We start from the raw sequence: 19,131 nt of genomic DNA, 5'->3' as shown, positions 1-19,131 counted from the left end.
ATTACTCTACTCTTCTAAATCTGCACTTGGCTGTGGTTTGCTTGCTTAGTTATACTGAAATGCAGATTTAGGACAAACCTGATGAGAAATGTATGTGTGGGGGATTTGGGGAGGTGGGATGTGTTCAGGGGCAGACTGACAACTCATGGGGCCCCCGGGCAATAGTGGATCATGGGGCCCCTGTGTCCTTGCCCAAACTCAAAAAACCCTATGAAAAAGGTACCAGGGGCATTTCATGGGGCCCCCTACTGACCCCAGGCCCTCGGGCAGTGCCCGAGTTTCCAAATGGTCAGTCCTCCCCTGGATGTGTTTGTTATTTTGTTACTTTATGTTTTTTATATTGATATTTTAATCTGGAGCCTGTTTTCTGGATAGATAATCCTACTAAGTGATGGTGTGTGTTAATTTTATGGCCCTGAAAATGTTGCTTGATTCATATTAACCATTTGTTTCCTGCTGTAACCGGTGAAAGCACAGTTCATTAGAAGTATCATCTTTTAGATTGTAAGCTCTTATGAGTAGGACTGTTCTATTTTCGCAAAATACATCCTGCTTTTTGTTGACTGTACCTACTTGATGTTGTCCAAATAAATGTGGAACAGGTGCGAACTGACAACTCATGGTGCCCCGGGCAAAAGGGGATCATGGGGCCCCTATGTCCTTGCCCAAACTCAAAAAAGCCTATGAAAAAGGTACCAGGGGCATCTCATGGGGCCCCCTACTGACCCCGAGCCCTCGGGCAGTGCCTGAGTTTCCAGATGGTCAGTCCGCCCCTGATGTGGAATATTTGATCAATAAATGTTTGGACTATGTATTTTTTTGGAGGGGGGGGTGTTATTTCAAGTTCAATATACTAGCACCTCTAACACTTATATTTTGCGAGCTATATACTGTAATATGCCCAAATCTAGCTATGCAAATATGTCCAAACTAACAAACCAAAAGCCCCCTATTGTACCACAAGACCATGTTAAGTACCAATGAATAGGTCATGTTCAATGTGTTGCTAGCTATTCTTTTTCTACAATCCTCTTAACAGTAATAAATTAGGCCCCCAATTTATGCTGACTTTGGGCCTTTACCGGGAAACATATATTCACCAATGCCAAATACACAATGGAGCCGCGTGGAAAATTGCTATGGTGCACAAATAAACACCAAGACGGCTGTAGGAGGAGGTGCTAGAGCGTCTGTCATACCGGAAATACATCATCACCCGGAAGTGGTGTGTTCATACAGCTGCTGTGTCCCCATAGTGTAACAGGTGGCTCCAGCCACATGAACAACCCCCTCATTCATGCTGTACAGGCCAAAGGACCTGTGTGAATGTGGCAGATGGAGGTGCAATTAAGTTTTCATCATGGTACCTGCGCAAATCTGCAAAGGGCATAGCATTTGTTTGCTGTGCAGGAAAATGCATGCTCTTGCATGCGTTTCTGCACCACAAATGGTGTGAACAAGTCCAAAGGGCCAGTTCACACTATAGAAACACAGTCTAGATGTGTTCCAGATGCGTTTTTGCATGCATTTTTTTGATGCATGTTTAGCGTGTTCCAGTGCATTTTGGATGCCTTTTTTAAGTTTTCTAGTGCATTTTTTTATGCATTCCAGTTAATTTTTTCCCCTCTATTTTTCTTCAATTTTAACTAGGGACATGTGTGGTTTAGTCATTCCTGGGTGTTTTACCGCATTCCACTACAGTTCTATGCATAAACAATGCAGCCTGTTCGACTTTTTTGGCAGCACCTGCAACGCACTGGGACTGCAAGCGCTGATGTGAACTATGATATTGACAACCATATAACCTTCTTTCTGTGTGTTTTGGATGCAGATAAAAGCAACTGAAACAGATGTAGTGTGAACTGGCCCTAAAGGTTATTATAGGTAAGGGAACAGGACTGACCAGGAATTGTAAATTCAATCAGACTAGTGGTGAGATACAATCAGGAATTTTATATTAATGCTAGATCTGAGTTGTAGGTGATAGGAAATGAGACACATTAACTTGATCAGTAAATAATAGTTAAATAAAAAGAGTAGGGCGGTGATACATAGATTTGCAGATGAAACAGGTGATGACGGGGGGGGGGGGTGGGAAGAGGGTCAAGTTGTAGAAGGAGAAAGGTTTAAGAGAAGAGAAACAAAAGTTTCAAACTTGTCAGAAGAACAGGACGCAGGTAAGATTCACTCCCTTTCCACTTTCTAGTCAGTAGCCAAAATCTTTATTGATTGATCAATATTCCTGGCACTGACAGATCCCTGGAAATTGATCTCCATATTTTGGCCATTCACAATAGTCTGTAATGTCAAGGAGCTTACAGGCCAGAAACTCAAACATATAACAGCTTGTCTCTGGAATGTTGGCAGAAACTATGCAAACTCTAGAGAGGTGCAGCCATGGGATTAGAACTCATGACCTAAGTGCTGTAAGTCCTGAGTACTAACCACTAAGCCACTGTAGGAGACAGAGTTTGAGATGGAATGTAAAATAGTTACATGATTAAAGAGAATGAAGATATATCATTATATTGGCACATAAAAACCAAAGCCCCTGCTTGTGCTCCACCTAGTGACCATATCCAGCATTACTCCTAGAAATGTGTCTAACCAGACTGTGTATTTACTAAGGGAATTGTGCCTAAAAAAGTAGACTATTTTCCAATCAGCTTGCTAGACTCTTTTCTGAAGACTGACAGGTCTTGATTGAATTGAGTCTGCCTGAATGTTCAGCGTCTGCTGGTAGACTCGATTCTTAGTAAATCAGGGCCATGATGTCACACTCTAATCAGCTAATAACTCAAAACACCTGTAAAGGTTTTCTGGGCCTTTAAATGGTCTCTCAGTTAGGTTGGCTGTTTACAGAGTGCTGTGCCCAAGCATATTGATGGAAAGTTGAGTAGAAGAAAAAGTGTGGAAGAAAAAGGTGCACAAGCAACAGGGATAACAGCAGCCGTCAGAGGATTATGAAGCAAAGGCCATTCCAATTTGGTGGAGATTCACAAGGAGTGTCAGTGCTTCAAGAGCCACCACACACACACACAGACATATCCAGGACATGGGACTACAACTGTCGCATTCCTTGTGTCAAGCCACTCCTGAACCCGAGACAATGTCAGAAACATCATACTTGGGCAAAGGAGAAAAAGGACTGTACTGTTGCTCAGTGGTCCAAAGTTCTGTTTTCAGATGAAGCTAAATTTTGCATTTCATTTGGAAATCAGGAGAACTCAAGCAGCAGGAAGATACACCAACAGCAAGAAACTCTACTGCAGGCTGGACGGACTGCAAGCAAACACCTTGGGAAACATCTCTTACAAGTCTGAGTCCCACTCCATGTACCTTTTAATATGTCCCCTCTACTCCTCCTTTTAGTATTACTTTCCTGCGTTCCCAAATTTTCACTTCGTTATCCCTCTGCTCCACCCCAAAACTTGTACATCTCACCCTCACTGCTACAATCTCCCTACTACTGCTCTCATCACCTCCTGCTGATACTTCACTCTCCTGTTGACCCAAACACCAGGACTGGAAGGCATGTGCATACATCCCGCACCCATGTTACTTTCCTCACCCTTCTTCTTCTCCTAACCTCTGGAGCTATCTCCCCAAACCCCGGTCCTCCACTATTTCACCCCCACACCAGGCATCCTTTTCTTCCGGGAATAGTCGCAATCCCCTCAATTTAATATCAGTCCCTGTGCTCCCAGAAACCACCCTCCCTTTTTCATGTGCACTCTGGAATGCCCGCTCTGTCTGTAATAAGCTCACCTCTGTCCATGACCGTTTTGTCTCCTGCTCCCTTAACCTACTAGCAATTACAGAAACCTGGCTCCAAGCAGCAGATTCTGCTTCACCCGCAGCACTTTCCTATGGAGGCCTCATCTGGAACCACTCACCCAGACCCAGTGGTCGGAAAGGTGGTGGGGTTGGTTTGCTTCTATCCCCACTGAGCACCTTTCAAGTCCTCCCTAACCCTCCCTCTCTATCCTTCTCTTCTTTTGAGACTCACTGCATCCGGCTGTTTTCTCCCATTTCTCTGAGGATTGCAGTGATCTATCGGCCTCCTAGACCCGTGTCCCGCTTTCTTGATGATTTCTCCACCTGGCTACCCTACTTTCTCTCCTCTGAACTACCCATTATCATTCTCAGAGATTTTAACATCCCTATTAATGTCAACAACCCGGCTACATCCCAACTCTTTAACATAACCTCATCTTTTGCATTAGCACAGTGTATACAGTCCTCCACTCACTCTGATGGGAATACATTAGACCTTGTTTTCTCCCATCTTTGCACTCCCTACAACCTCACAAACACCCCCTTTCCTCTCTGCAACTGACCAACTCTATAACAGAATCTCTTCCCTGTCCTGCCCTGACCTGGCCACTGCTGTCTATAACAGTTCACTTTTATCCGCATTAGACTCGCTTGCTCCTCTAACAACACAAAGCATCAGGCCACGATCGTTACAACCTTGGCAGACTGACGACACTGTAAATCTTAAACGACATAGTCGTGCGCTGGAGCGATTGTGGTGTAAAACCAAATCCCACCAAGCATTCACCCTATATAAATCTGCTTTCTTAACATACACTTCCTCCCTTCATGTTGCTAAACATGCCTACTTTGTCACTCTTATTAATACCTTCTCATCCAGTCCTTGTCGTCTCTTCTCTACTTTTTAACTCTCTACTTTCTCCACCTCCACCTCCACCCAGTACCTCACTCACTGCTCACGAGATTGCAAATCATTTCAAAAACAAGATTGACGCAATTCGTAGGAGCATCGCTACTGCACAGACATCCATCCCACTTAGCATACCTTATACTAAACCTCCCTCAACACTTTCCTCTTTTGACCTCGCTACTACCGAAGAGGTCACTAAGGTTTTCTCAGAAGCCCGTCTCACTACCTGCCCCCTGGATCCTGTCCCCTCACAACTACTACGGTCACCCTCTTCTTCCATCCTATGCTCCCTCACTCACATCTTCAATCTTTCCCTCTCTACTGGTGCCTTCCCCTCCCCTCTAAAGCATGCGCACATAACTCCCATACTTAAAAAGCCCTCCCTTGGATACAGCTTCCACAGTCCAAGTTCTCTGCTTGCCACCTGCCCACAGTAGTTGTACTGTGAGCAGGCGGTAGCTTCAGGCCAGGCAACATACCTGTATGGCGCAATCTTTCTTCCGGGTCATGCACGCTACCCCTGCTGACCCATGTTGTGATTGGACACAACATGAGTTTGGCAGCTGATTTCAGTCAATAATTTTGGCTGAAGTCAGCTGATCAGCCACATCCAATCATACACAGAGTTCTTTGTTTACAAAACAGAGAACTATGTGTACAGGGAACATCATTCTGGTTGTTTTTGTTTCTTACTAAAGACATGTAGCAGAATACATTTAGCTTAAATTTATGAAAAAATTGATATAAAAAAAAATGTTTATTGGATATGTATTATAACAGAAATGAGAAATTATTGTTTTTTTGCCAAAAATGTTTAATAGAAACAAAGAAAAAACCCAGAGGTGATTGAATATCACCAAAAGAAAGGTCTATTTGTGTGAAAAAATTATAAAGTTTTTTTGGGTACAACGTTGCAAGACCACACAATTGCCACTTAAAATAGCGCAGTGCTGGATAGCAAAAAATGATCTAGTTATGAAGGGGTAAAACCTTCTAGAGCTCAAGTGCTTAAGTATTTAAGGTTAGTGTTGAGTTTAGGTTTTTAGTGGTTAAGTTAGTATTAACCCCTTCACGCCGGCGCCTCCCGGCCCTCTAAGAGTTTCAGAAGACGGGAGGTGGTACGGGCAGGGTTTAGGGATCATTTGACCTCCGTGACAGGGCGCTCGCTCGGCGTCTAGGCCCAGATGATGGGAGGCCGCACATTTGTGTGCGGCCAGCGTGAAGAGGTTAAAGATGGGTAACAGGGAGAGCTGGCATTAGCCTTGTTAAAACAGGATTCAACTTGTATAATAGCAGTGTGAAAAGAAAAAAAGCATTTGCAGGGCTTTCAGCAGGCTTTTAGGCTAGATTCACACAAGCCCAAGCTCTGAAAGCGATCTGCAGTGAGTCATTGTTCAAAGTGGGGCTAAGCAGCTGCTATCAGGTGTTCAGAAAGTCATCCTGCTGCCTTCTGATTGCCAGATTTTTTTTAAATTTTTTTTGCAAAATTGCAATGTACAATGTGGCTAATGTGCCTTAACCACAAGCCCTGTCTTCTGTTAACTTGAATGGTCAACGTTGACAACAGCACCACCTGGCAACTCAACATGCTGCTCTAAATTTGCCATGGTCAAAAGAAGGGGAAAGCCACTATGGCCGTATTTCAAACTTTAGCTGGGTGGTCAGAAGGATAAAACTGTGGCTCAGCCATCTGTTTTTACTGTACCCTGGTGGTCCAAGTGAAAAAGGTCTTAAATTACCATTCAGCTCCAGTTTAGTTTAGTGTCACTAAACAAGATGCTAGTAGGCTTCAGCATTGCTTGAAGCTTTTTGAAAGACTGCTGAAGCCTGTTAGCAGCTTATTTAAAGTGACAATCAGTACTAACATTAGGATCTGTATTTAATTTTGAAACAGGGTGCTTTAAAGGCTTCAAGTTAGCTGATGGAGTTGTAAGGAGAGAAGAAGCGCCTCTAAGTGCAGCAGACCACTTTAATATAGCATAAAAGTAGGAACGCTCACATGATAGTAGAGTATACAGGCATGTTTGGTATATGGCTTCATGCTCATTTCTAGCTGCTTGGAGTTGGCCAAACACTTTGTAAATGTTTACTGAAAGCTTCATAAAAGCTTACTGTACACACGGCTCTTTTACAATCTGAAGTCCATGTTATCTAAAACTAGGGCCCCATTTACACTTTACACTTGAGCTGAGCTTTTTGGTCAGTTTTTAAACTTTTTTTGCATTCGTAAAATACATATAGGCAAACCATTGAGTCCCCATTGAGCCAAAACATATTACTCTACCCCAAAAGTGACCAGATTCAAGGGACGCCACACTGAGGTGTGAACAGACACCATATAAATCCCAGGGATGATCAACAAAGATCCTCTGATGAAGCTTCAAATCCTGCTTTAAATCACTTATAAGAGTAATTAAAGCATTACACTTATATCCTGTTCTCCTTTCCAGAAATACTTTCTGGAGCTCTCCTTTAAAGTCATATTAAGCCATCCCCTCTGTCTTTTAATTATTATGTTATGTATGTTATGGTTATATGTTATAAGGGTGAGATAGAATAGCAACATCAAACATAACTGGGGTATGTTAATTCCACTATTAATTTAAATTCTTCTTTATACAGTACAATGATGCAATGTAAAAAATAAATGTTTAATATTCGCCAGCATGGCATAATGCATCTAATATTACTCATAATGATTCAGTACAAATGACTACATTTCTCTTGCAACATGGCATACTCTTCTGCATAAGTCATGATACTATTAACCCCTTGTTGGCAGAGTCTTATTAATGTAATGGAGAAATCTCTCCCCAGGCACTATTCTGTGACCCAATGATTGTCATCTTGTATCTTTCATAGATAAATTACAAGTCATGTTGCCTTTCCCCAAGGTAATTCATAAGACACTCCAGGGATGGGATACAATTTACAATGATGACAAGAGAATGGATAGTTACTCATTTAAGTTTTATATTTATTTGTAGATCAAGCATTCATCATGCATGATGAATTCATACTTATATTACATTGATAAAAAAAAAAACAACAGACCAAATATAAAAAGCCTTACAGTTGCATCATCCTGCGTTATTGTCAACTACCCAACATCTGAAAGGACCCCTTGTAAAAGCCATATGCACTGCTAAACTGGATTAAAAAGCATTAATAACATAAAATATACATATACAATGTGAAAAGCTATCAATGAATTATGCAATTTTAACAATGCTGCCAACGGTACAACCAAACAAACTACAGCAAACAAAGTAGAAAGAGATCCTTAAATACAACCAGTAGTTAGAATGAATCTGTCAGTACTTTGTGGTGCCTGTTTTTAGGGAGAAAATTTACTTTAAAGGCTAGGTTCACCCGGATAAAAAAAAAAATATATTAAATGCACATTTTGTTCCTGAAAAAAAGTGCATTTAATATTATTTTTACAGTAGATTGCAATGCATTACATTCATGGTCAGTGGATCCTGGGTGCAATGTAAGACTCAGCAAATTCTTCCTCTAGCTCTCTATCTGTACCTCTTTACATATTCAGTGGGCAGAGGAAACAATACATTATGTATCGCATCCTAATTATTTGCATCGGAAGAGGGCACTATGTACTGAAGGACTAAACTTAATTTTTTAACGTTATTGACAAGTAACGTATTAATTAAAAACATGTGCAGTCAAAATAACTATTAACACAATTGTAAATCCTTGATCTTTTGTATTGGCCTCCCTTGAAATTACTAATATCCCATATGGCTGCATTCACCCAATATGTTAAGGGGGGTCCTCAAACATCTTTCTTTGGACCAATGCGTTTCACTGGGTACACCTGAAGAGGAGGAAGTGGGCAGAATGTCGTAATATATAACCTACCACGGTACCACCCCTACAGTAATCTAAAATGAAGAATTATTGGGCTGATGATATTCCTCCCTTTAACTTGTGATTAAACCCTGTCCAATTAGTGTGACCATATAGGTTTGACTATCTATATTCCATTATCATGACATGTGCGGCTATATATGGACAGTGGTAAATTTGTATCCGTCTTCCCTTCTCTCCCTTCGGTTACTCCTGTGACGTGCCCCTACACTTTTCCCTCAGGTGTTTTGACAGTGGAGAACTTCTGCTTGGTTTTGATTCTGGTGAATTAGAGCCTGATTCCAGTGACTATAAAGAGATACCCTTTGGTATAATTTTTTGCTTCCTATAAAAGTGGGTCTACCCTATGAAATGTGTAGAGGCACAAAGAGAGATGTATGAAGACCCCCCCTTTACATATTGAGCGAATGGATGCCATATTTGACTTTGGTAACTTCAAGGGGGGCTGTAAATAAAGATTTACAATTGGGATAAAAAAATGTTTTAACTGTATGCATATTTTCCTTGATAAGTTATATGTTAATAAAGTTTATAAAATTAATTTTAGTCTGTTAGTCCTTCAGCACCTTTAAAGTCCAAAGTGTCATCATTTTTTTTTTTTGTACTTCTGTACAGTCTGTTAGGTGGAGAGTTATAGGTAGATGCAATGGACTATGAGTGAACTGATTACTGCATTTGCAGTCCATATGCCACAGTGGCGGATGGGAAGTTTATTCATACGTATAAATGTGGCAGCAACTGCAGAGGGAGAAGAACCTTCACCTGCTCTTATGGGGACACGGTGTGAGGATGGAGGGGAGGAATTTACATCATGTTAAATATTACACTCTAAATACTGGTGCAACATGTACATACTGCAAAAGGTGAACTTAGCCTTTAATAAAGTGTGTGGCCAATCATGGCCATACACTGCCTAGATTGGTGTATTTCTGTGGTGGGTGCAGCCAGGTGTTTATGCTTAGCTGTGGCTGCTCAGACTGTACAGGCTGATAATATGTCCATATGTAAACACACATTGGGTGATCACCCACATTAAAGGACAGGTGAGCAGCCCTGAATACAAATAGTCTGCATACAGAGAAGCTCATCTATCCCTAGCAACATGTAATTGCTCCTTGCGTGATTGCATGTAAGCAGTAGTCAGCTACAGGTCCACTACTGCACATCTGGTGGTTGTGCCCACATCTTCAAATGTATTGTTCCGAGGTACATTGCATTATTTTACATGTGGGGAAACAAGTGAACCTCTTAGTCCCGGAGCTGTGAAGTTCAGCCCAATTCCTACTACATCATTCATCCTTACCTTGTGCAACCGATTTCAAATCCCTGGCCATGCATATGATCAACATTATGTATCCTGACCCACTTGGGTTCCACACCCCCCCATTCAATTAAGGAATGGCTCAGTAGAATTCACAGATTAGCCTAGATGGAAGAACTGTTCTTTATAGCTTGAGACTCCCCCAAGAAATTCTCAACTAAGTGGGCTTGCTGGATTCACTTCCAGACAACCACAGAATTGTCAGCACCTAGCATCCTTCTTCAACTCTCCAAGTCTACTCCACCATGAATTGCATCAAGATGAAGGAGCAATTCTGGCCTCTATATGTCACCTCGACACAACACCTGTCCTGTCTCCTGGCACCACAAACCACCAGAGGGAGGGCCAGACAACATTTCACATGCCACAGAGAGGAGTAAAAGATGGTTACCTCCCCACTACCTCCCACATTTCCCCCAATATCCTCATCCATTCCTGCCATCATCACCCCTCCCCCTTTTCCTTTTTTTTTCTTCCTTCTCTCTCATCCTCCTTTATTTCACTGTTAACCCTGTGTTATCTGCCACTCCAGACTAGAATAAGCTCCACCATCATTTACACCTCATGCAAATCTATTATAAACATAGATTTTTCTCTGCTTCTCACCTGACGTGAAACCAAATTTTTCTTCCCTTGAGGAACACACAGCCCAAACTACAGCTATACAGCTAGAATTGGCAGGTCAATACATCAAACTGGCCTTCTTGAGATCACCTAATGCTCACCCCCATGGCCTCTTCTCTCTGAGGAGTAATTAGAAAATTACTCTCTCACATGAGACTTGGGTGGTCTCCTTACCTGATACTCAATGAATGAGAAGTTCTCTCTTCCCTCGGTTGTTTTCCCCTTGGTTGTTTATCCCTCTTTTCTAAAACCAGATCTCTCTCCCGTGGGGGTGAGGTCACATTCATCTCTAGATGACTATGTATAATCAATCAGTTTATACTTCATATGTTACTATGATCTCTGTACCTTACTGTTACTGTTCATGAACAGCCATGTGAATGAGCCTTTGACTGCTACTCTGCAGAATACTTAAGTAGTGCAATGGGAGTTCTTCAGATGGATGTAAGCTAAAACAGTTTAGTCCATGAAGAAAGCAAACATCCTCCTTGAGCTAGAACTATAGCCTATGGCATGGCTACCTGTTACAACTGGGAAGAACCATCAATACACAAAACTCCAGTAACTAAAAGTGGTTCTAAAACCTAAACCTTTTTCTTTACTTTGCATTAAGGTAAAACTTGTTTGGGTAGCAGTATGCCCCCTCATCCCCACTTATTTCTACCCAGGTCCTCGCTTAAACCATTGCTCTGTCCATCTGTAGTGGCTTTGCCCACTCAAACTGGCTTTGCTGAGGCAGCTGGAACCATTGGCTCCCACTGCTGTCAGTTAAATCCTGTGATGAGGGAGCAGGGGTAGGGTGGAGCTGCTCTCTGTGTGTCTATGGACGCAAGCACTGTGGTTCAGGATTGGGCCTTCAGGCCTGCTGAAGTAGAAGATGGGAATTGTAATTTTCTCATTCAAAACACTGTGAATGAAAGATATGGTTGTCTAGTGGAGCTACACATAATTGCATTGATTTCAAAAGTGATACAGGCTATGGGGAAGAAGAGGACGAGTGCAGTTCAGGGGTGGTTTAGGGAGTTGTTGTAATAGGTGGAGTTAAGTCAACCCTTCAGTAGCCGTAGAAAAAAGTCAAGGTTCTGAGTCCATGACAACCTTTTAAATTCAACATAACAGAACCATTTTGGGGATATTTGAAATATGAGTTCATGCAGGACAAACAAAACATTTACAAGACCTAGAGGCCTTTTTGCCAAGTAGAATGAGCAGCTGCACTACATTAGAAAATAAATGATTTTGCTCACAACTATCACAAAAGACTGCCAGCCATCAGTGATGCAAAAGGGGGAAAGCACAACATTAAGAACTAAAAGGTATGCAAACATTCAGTTATTGACTAATAACCATGTTATTAGTTTTCTTTATTACTATGAGTTCTTTAACAATCACGCTATTCTTACAGCCTTATACTTTAATTTGAATCATGTCATATAAAGAAAAGAAAATATATCTGATCACTCATGTTTAGTTAAAAATGGTCCACACCTTATATATTCTGCAAGGGTATATTAACATATGAGTACAACTGTATATTAGAAAATTTCCTAATTCACTTTATGTTGATTGATGGAAAAAATATTTCAAACGGAAAAGGTCATTTTGAGATTTCCTAAATGACCTATTAGATCCATACTATCTTCTATATTCTTAATTAAGGCAGCAATAAGAAAGGCTGTTGGCATTGATTTAGAAAAGGAAAATGTTATAAGAACTGAAAAGGACAGAAAAAGCAGACTGATTGCTCATCAAACTATCCTAGTGCAAAAGGTGATTACAAATCAGAATCAAACATCAAAGTGTATGAATTAAAGAACCCATGAAGGGCTTTCTGTCAAATACATGCGCAGAGAGTAAAAAGCATGTTCATTTAGCAGCAACCACACAGTGCAAAACTGTTATAACAATTCAAGTGAGACAAAATAATGGCTGTATAAAAGTTTGTCAGAGTAGAACAAAACCAATAGTCTTTAATGAAAGGTATGACTATTGATAAATGATAAATATTTTCTATAAGTGATGTACTTACTACTGTAGAAATCACCACCTAATGTACTGCGCCCTTCACAGCCAAGTTACTTTTACCGATATGTATCACTGGATGAGTTATTGAGAATTACTTGGATAATAATTTAAAATGTAAAGGTTATACGTATATATATCCCCTAGTATAAGATGTCTATTTAAATAAAAATCTAAAATAAAAAAATGCATATGCTAAAAGAAAAGAAATGCAATGAAACATAAAGCTGTTATATTTTAAACTACGTGTAACAATAAAAAACTTTCAATAGTGCAACACCATTTACTAATTAGCAGAAAAGCAAAGAAAGCACAATATACCGTAAACACATCCAATAGAAAAGCAATAGTAAATAAACTATAAACATACTATTGAGAAAGGAAATTGTGAATAAACCATAACCTCAGTGATGCATGGGATCCACATATCAGCACTTTAAGAATCTTACGCTTAAAGATAGATGTCTCCCACCATGGCAGTATCTGTCTCTGTGCAATATTGCAGTTACATCTCTATTGCCCTGAGTTACCTGCTGAGTGTTATACTGTATACTGTAAATTACTTATATAATAGGATATACTGTAGATTTATATAGAAAAAGAAAGATAGATAGATATAGAGTATTGTAAGTGCACGTGACATTTTATGATATTATATGACAATATTTTAATATATGTTATGACCAAGTAATTCATATGTGTACAATTCTGTGTTTTCCAAGTTCATGTTACTTTTGCAGTCATGTTGAAAGGATAAGTTCCCCTTTCAGAACATGTTACATGTTCCACCTTTATTTAGGGGGGAAAATGCAACATATTTGAACTCTTGCAGCCTTTTCTCTCAGTCCCCACCTCAGTGTGCCAGTGGGCAGGGGATCCTCTCCTACCCGCTGTCCACATGGCCACGTCATACATTCACAATTTCCTGAGAATGGATACTGTTAGCCACCACAGCCGACAGCTTGCAAGGGCACTGGTTAGCACCTTTGCAGTGCAGGCATGGGCTGAAAGCTGCAGGGCTTGTCTGCAGAAGCCTGAAATCACTTACTATGAGTGCAATGCTTTCCTGGCTTCGCCAGAAAAAAAATAATAAATTCATTTTTTTTTCTGTAAAAACATGTGCATTTATTATTTTTTCTTAAAATATTAACTTACCATTTAACTCAACTCATGTGCTGCTTATTAAAACAATTGAAAAGCTGATTGACAGCAGCTGGAGCCAATGGCCTCTGCTGCTGTATCTGAGCCAACGAGAGAGCCTAGACAGCCTCGGCTCTCAAGCACATCGCTGGATCAAGATTGGGCTCAGGTATGTATTTGAGGAGGGCCTGCAGGGGAATGTTCATGCAGAAGGCTTTTTTCCTTGCTGCATAGAATGCAGTAAGGTAAAAAAAAACCTTCTGCCTTTACAACCATTTTAAGTAGAGATCTAAGGTAAGTTTGCATGACAGCTAAGACCTCTGAAGCCTGAAATAGAACAGACAGGTCCTCTTTGTTGCTTGCTATAACATTTGCTGGGGAATGCTTTGTTGCTTGTGCACTTAAGATTAAGACTGGACTGCATAGAGAACCTCAACAGTCCAAAGAGTGTCTCATACACACCATCCTTCCTGGTCAGGGGCAGACTGACAACTCATGGGGCCCCCGGGCAATAGGGGATCATGGGGCCCCTGTGTCCTTGCCCAAACTCAAAAAACCCTATGAAAAAGGTACCAGGGGCATCTCATGGGGTCCCCTACTGACCCCAGGCCCTCGGGCAGTGCCCGAGTTTCCAAATCGTCAGCCCACCCCTGTTCCTGGTATCTTCCAAACTTGCTAGATTACCAGTCTAGGCTTGTGTGGCATATTTAATTTTAAAGCAGAACTCCGGGCAAAAACCTCTTTACATGTCCTTGTTGCTGATTTCTTACCTTCACTGAATATGTCATCCATCTTCTGGTTCACTCAGCGTTTGCTCTGACATAGTCTATTCCTTTTTAAATCAAACCATTATTACTCTTTGGTTTCCTGTTTGTAAGACCAGTAGCTGCTATGCCTCCTACTCCCTTATACACTGGTCTTGGCACATCCCTTCTGTAGTTCTTTCTCCAGGAAGCAGTGATGTCATTCAGTCCCACTTGAAGTGGTGGGTGGACAGAGACTCTCAGACACATTCCACATGTACAGGTCTAGTGTACTCACCCACATTCACTACAATTTCTTGTGGTTAATGGGAACTGTAGCTTCCTTTTACTGCAGAGAGAGGAGAGGATATATTGTAATCCCTACTGTTACACCTCCTCCTTGGATGAACAGATGCTGTTATCTTTTGAGTTACAGAGAGGTAATGAAAATTCAATCAGACTTTTATCCTAAATTGTAAGGATTTTCAAAATTTTATTAACTGTTTACTTTTTTGTGTAAAGGGGTGTATTAATGGGTGCATTTTTTTGCCTATCCCTGAGTTCTTCTTTAAGTAAAATGGCCTGCAACTGAAAATATGTCAAAATAAGTTCAACTTCAATTTTTTTGTTTTAATATTCAAATTCATTTGTAGCACAGTATGTAAATGGATAGATTTTTTTTCAGCCTTGATATGTTCAACAGAAAACCAGTTAGCTAAAATTGCATGAGATGCTAATTTTCTATTCAGCATAATATTTTTATATATCTCTCTTAGAGCTACTAAAATGGATGCACTTTATACATATATACAAATGAACATTTGCTGTATACAATAAAGGCATTTACAATAATGCACAGGATATGTCTCTATGAACACCTATTTGTTTTATTATTTTTAATATGCTTTTTTTCCTGGTGCAATAAGGAGTAATAAGGAGCAGCACAAATACTTCACTGCTTGATCAAAGCCAAAAGACATTTGGAAACCTGCTTTTAGTGTCAGCTCCCCAAGTAATTTGCATTCAATTTGCTTGTTTACTTAAATGGGTAATTTGGGAAATGACTGCACAGAGCTATAAAAGAATAACAAAGAATCAACTCTGACACTGTTAAGTTTCTTCTCTGTATCAATTGTTAGATTTCAGACTAATTTCAGTCACAACATTTGCCACAGAATACCAGGGAAGACCACCTCCAGTATATTTAAATATTTTATTAGGGGCACATAAGGACAGGTAAAGCATTATTATAAGCTATTGTTTTCTGGTATTCCCTTTAAATGAACAAAATAGCATGTACTGCTCCAGTGATCTGGTCCAGGTCCACTGATCCACTGGGTTGTGGCTACCAGATTTATCTGCTGATTCAGATATTTATTAAAGAAAAATAAGCCACTTACTTTGCAAGGGAAGTTTCCCTTTGCAGAGGAATTTTCCCTAGAGATGAAAAATGAAAAAGGTAACGTTCAGCCAACGTTAATTGTCCAATCATACGCAAACAAAAATGCTGTTTTTTTATTTTTCTTGCACATGATTGGGTATTCTTTGTTAAGTGAAATTTCACCACATTAACTAAACCCTGTAGCAAATTTCTTTGCAAAGTGCAACTGCACTTGAACAGCCTATTTGCCTTGAGTAAATCATCCTCAATGTGTAGTAAGTTGTAACTGCAGCTAACCATTTATTTTAAAAGAATACCATTTGCATGGTTCCATAACTATCTCTTACTTCAGTCGCAGGCAACTTGTCTTAAAGAATAAGGCTCCATGTACACGGGATACTTCTGAAAGATGGAAACTGCCTGCTAGAAAACGTAGGTTAAAAAACATCTGTTTAGCCACATTTGCATACCGCATTTATGCCCGTTTATGAGCATTTGAGTTTAGAAGCATTTTTTAAAGATAACCTCAGGAGAGCTTCCAAAATGCCCAGAATGCACTGAAAAACAGTAAAAAGTTAACTATTTCAGACATTTTGAAAAAAATAGAGAGAGCAGAAGCAGAGAGAACAGTATTTGTTGAGATTAGCTGTCTTTTTTTTTGTGGTGTTTGGATGTGTTCCAGCTCATTTCTGTGCAGAAATTATTGCAGCAGTGTCTATCATATTTTCTTTCATGCAAAAACTCAAAGTATGGTGTACCAGGTCCATGTGAGTACCGGGAAAACACTTTGCATGTATTTTTCATGAGGAAAAAAGGCTCTGGACAGCATCTGGAAATCGAAGAGTTAAAAAAATGTTCCAAACACTTATAAACGCGGTTAGCGCATTTGATGTTTGAAACACTGATTAAAGCTACTCCTGAACGCAAGTTTGGTGCATTAAAAAAAAACGACTGTAAACTCAACTGCCTATAAGCGACTGTAAACGACATAGTGTACATGGACACATAGGAAAACATTAGGGTGAGTTCAGGGTCAGCTGAAAAAAATGCAGAAAAGCTCCTAAACGTGAGTTTATCAGCTGCAGTGTACATGATGCCTAAGTAGTTAATAAAGTATGTAACTGTGTCAGAATATATTGCTATAGACTAAAGATTCTTGGTGTACATCCAAATTCAAATCTATAGGGAGAGTTTTTGCACACAAAAGGTAAATATTGGAGGCGGCAGTTGTGTTATACAAAAGTAAGCAAACAGATGGGGTGGTGGGGAAGTTGAAATTAGGCTCAGAAAGGATGGGAAGGGGGGGGAGGGCAGTGTAATGCTGGCCATACACAGAAAAAGTTTAAATAAGCATTGAATACGCTAGATCAGTCGACTTTCAAAACATTAGTGGGCTAATTTTGATTGTCGAAATGCAATGTTTTATGGCAAAACAGAACTGTCCTGTTGGATTTTTTTTTAGCCTAAATGGTTGATTTTCTAAACATTAGTAGTGGAATCAATCAAAAACAATTCTAAAAAAATCTACAGTGCATGCGCATGTATCCCCATAAGTGTAACCAATCCCCAAAAAACTTGTATCATTGATGTTGTTATTGATAAAAATATGTCACTAATTGTGGGACAAATATCCATACAATGATGGTGTTATTGCATGCATGTTTGAAAGATCTTTAGCAATCTGACTGTTATTTTCCTAACAATTTTCTAAACGTGCATGCCCAGCATTAATTACACTATATCTGTTTTTGAAAATGGCTTCATGCAGTGCCGTCTTATACATCACAACATCTAACCTGATGTAAATTACTCTTAAAAAAATCTTACTTCCTCTCTATTTAGCTTAGTTATGGCAAAAGAATTGGGATAACTTGACTACTTACTAAGTCTTCTGTTAAAGAATAGAACCTGCACCTTAGGGACCAACAGCTGAAAGCTTGCTTGGTGTGGACCCCTGTCCTTCATGCTGAGGATCTTACATTTTACATGCACTTCCTAGTACCTTACATGCAATCTTTTAGACCCTAACAGGAGCATTGAGAAGTACTCTTCTTCAGCAGCTAGACAACTCTTCTTAACTTTGGAAATTGTTCCAAAAAAGGCATGCAGAGGTCAAAGAAGTAGTCACCAGTATTGGCTGTGGTCTCATTGTATCTGATCTTCCCTATTACAGACTAAACATGCCTTGTTTTGCTTGTGTCTCTTTCTGTAGATGCAATCATCTTAGTAGAGACAGAAGTTTTATTTTCTTATTCCAGAGCCTCAAATCAGAACAACAGCAATAAAGAAATGCAAAAATGTTTTCAAAATGTGGCTGGGAACAGTTGTTTAAAGCACTGACATTTGCAAAGTCAAATAGTTTAAAATTGTTGGAAAATGACATTTACCTTCTATTAAAAAACTCGTCAGTTTCTTAAAAAAGAAAGAAAAAAAAACAGCACACAGAGCCCTTCAAAGATCCTCCAAAATATTTTGGGGACCTTTGGGGGGATCTGTGTGCTGTCTTTTCTTTTTTTTTTGAAAACTAGCAATGAGGAAAGGTAATTTTTTGCTGTTAATATCAATTTTGTTGAACCACATACTAAAGAAAGATTGAAAAAATTGCTCCCCCAAAACGCATATCGGATCCTCACAAAATAAATGAGTCAGGTCCCTCTGAAAAGATCTTAAATCTGAACATGCAACCTGGCTGGGCAAAAAAGATGAGGATGAGCATGCACCCTGCCCACAAACCATGAAAGACAACATACCACCAACATAGGGGGTTCCCAGGGTCATGGGGACATAGGGCTTCTTTCCAGCAACCTTGAGACGGTGGTTGTGGGGATCTGGAGACTGGGGACTTTTTGGAATCTGCAAGGCTACTTTAAAAGGCCCCCAGATACCAGCACCCCCCAAATGAATAAGTAAGGGGTACTTAGTACTTAATTTACAAGAAAAAGTCACTTAGAAATGAAGACATCCAAACATTCAACAAGTAAAACAACAAAAATCCCCCAAAAAGTACCTTGCTATAAAGCCTTCATTAATCATGTTGTTTCCCATTGATCTAGTCTTGGATAGACTCTAGACACCTTCTTGGTTGTGGTATTTGCCTCACTGTAGTGTGCACGGCTGTAATGTACTTACAATTCTAGTTTGCCTTTATGCAATTTATAGCCGCTACATTTACTGTTGTGTTACTTCCATGTACATATGTGTGTACTCCCTGTTTCTCTTTCAATTTTGTGTACCGACTATAAGCTCTGGATGACGTATTGTTTTTTTACTTAACCAGTTGCCGTCCGGCCTATAGCCAGATGGAGGTCGGGCGAACACTTCATCC

This window comes from Staurois parvus, unplaced genomic scaffold (assembly GCF_062004578.1).
Source record: "Staurois parvus isolate SC_StPar_1 unplaced genomic scaffold, SC_StPar_1.0 ptg000258l, whole genome shotgun sequence".
NCBI lineage: Eukaryota > Metazoa > Chordata > Amphibia > Anura > Ranidae > Staurois > Staurois parvus.
The sequence above is the reverse complement of the archived record's forward strand: the minus strand, read 5'-3'. Positions refer to the sequence as shown.